Genomic DNA, 2,074 nt, shown 5'->3' with positions numbered 1-2,074 from the left:
GCAGAAACAAAAGAGAGATGCGGTATTTGTGATCAGAATGGGGGATCTTATTGGGGAGGGACCAGAGAAGTCATTCCACCCAATATCCCATTTTTCACAGGCGAATCTGAAGTCTCATCGCCCCCATGCCACACCTGTGTCTTAGAAGTGACCCTCAGGTGGCCTATAGGTGAAGGAAACGTGCCTCATTGGGAAGGGCAATAGTTTCTTTCCTTCATAGCCAGGGTTATGGGGGACTAGGATCAGAACTCTCTGCGCCTTTAAAAACCACCCCATTGAAAAGAAAACGGACTGAATAAAAGTGAAAATTGAAACTGGAGTCCTTATTTTCTCTGTGAATTTCCCTACCCGGGGCCGGAGGCAGAGTCAGCGCTGCAGCCATGTTCCTGTTAGTCTCGGGGTCCTCAGAACTGTGTGTGGTCTATGACAGGTGAGGTCGCCCAGGCAGGCGTGCAGACACCTGACATTGGCCGCGAGGGCTGTGTGTGGGAGAGGCAGCTTATCTGATGATGTGAGAGGAACACATCGTTGACAGGAAGGTCAGTGGATGATGAAACCGAACAACCATTTCCCCCAGGAGAGGCTCGTAACATGCTCACGGTTCCCTGTCAGGAGGAATGCAGGCATTCGAGGGGGTTGCATGGCAGTCATACAGATTCCGTCCATTATATCGATGTGCTTGAGGTTGCCCTTTGCCGCCTTGGGGACCTCCGTGAGTCACAGGGACAGCAGAATCCCCCACTCCCTCTAAGAGATATGGAATGATGCTGGGTCCACCACTGGCCAGGAACCGGAGGCTTTGCAGCCCTCAGCCCGGGCGAGAATCGGGCCCTTGGACTGTGTACATGACGGTTCACTTGCTTGAATCAGAATTTCCTCCTTCAGTTCACCTGTGCCGGACAGGTGCTGGGCTGGGCCTGCCAGCTGTTGACAGTCTGTCAGGGAGAGAGCTGCTGAAGAAAAGATGATAGTGTATCATCTGCAAGGATAGAAAGGAATAGGATCACGGAGCAGGAAGGCAGAGAGGAGTCTGACTCCGCGGGCCACGTTGGGGAGGCAGTCATTACGCTGTGCTTTGAAGTATCAGTAGACGCTGATGGTTGAGCAAGGGTGGAATCCAATGGAGATGTATTTGGAGGCGAAACTGACAGGAAGTGCTTAGTGACTGACTGTGAGTGAAGAAGGGGGAGGTCCAGGCAATTCTGAGTTTCCAGTTTGAGATTTGGAGCAAATGAAAGAGAGGAACACTCCCCCCTCCCCCCTACCCCTTGGGCAATGTGTGCATTCTGTGAGGGTTAGGCACACGGTGGGATCCCAATAAATGTTAGTCCTCCCTTCCTCCTCGGAGGTGTGAGTTCCACATTTATTATTGTTTGGAAATAAAACAAAGACACGTGGTTCATGACCTGGCCAGGATTTCTGCTGGAATTTGGTCGCATTGCAGCTGAGCTGCCTCTGGTCATGGGAGCAGTGACTGGGCTCTGCTAAGCCATTTTGTTTTTTGAGTGACCCCATTGGCCGGCTGACAAGTCTTGTCAGCCGAAGGAGCCTAGAGGGACATGGTAAGAAGCACACTCCATGGGAAGTCATAGCTTCTCTAGACTTTTGTGTACAGGTTGTGAGCAGAGTTTTGCTCTGTCCAGTAGACACCCCCACCCCCTCGGGTTCCTTTGCCTGTTGGTTGTCAGCATTATGGGGCTCCTTAGGTCTCTGTGAAGCTACATTTAGGGTCTCGGCTCCTCTGACAGCCCTGTCTCCCTCCCCAGCCTCATCGCCATTCTGCACTGTGTCTGCTCAGCCACTCGCTTCATTCAGACCCCTTGATCACTGCCCAGGTGTGTCTCGGGGACATCGAGACGGCACGGTTATGTCTTACCCTCATCCCCAGGCACTTCTTCCCCCGGATCCCTGGGACCAAGGAAATGGAATTGCCTATAAGTCCCTCCGACCTCGGCTCTCAGCCTGCCCAGGGCCACAGAGCCGCCTGCTCAACTGAGAGAGGCTTTTGAGTTCAGACAAGCAGGCTGTTCACGTTGGCAGGTGCTGGGGTGAGCGCCCAGCCCTTTGGCACGCA

At 53.2% G+C, this 2,074-nt stretch overlaps 1 non-coding gene across 1 annotated transcript; it reads left to right on the top strand.

Moving 5' to 3' along the window:
* Positions 1 to 406: 406 nt before the first annotated feature.
* MIR9269 (microRNA mir-9269) lies at positions 407 to 486 on the top strand. The gene is given in 1 exon segment (NR_128973.2): positions 407 to 486. It is a non-coding gene; the product is annotated as a microRNA mir-9269 (primary transcript).
* The last annotated feature ends 1,588 nt before the right edge of the window (positions 487 to 2,074 follow it).

The sequence above is a fragment of the Eptesicus fuscus genome, chromosome 25 (genome assembly GCF_027574615.1).
Source record: "Eptesicus fuscus isolate TK198812 chromosome 25, DD_ASM_mEF_20220401, whole genome shotgun sequence".
Classification (NCBI taxonomy): domain Eukaryota; kingdom Metazoa; phylum Chordata; class Mammalia; order Chiroptera; family Vespertilionidae; genus Eptesicus; species Eptesicus fuscus.
Note: the sequence above shows the minus strand (reverse complement) of the source record. Positions and strands in the feature narration are given on the sequence as shown.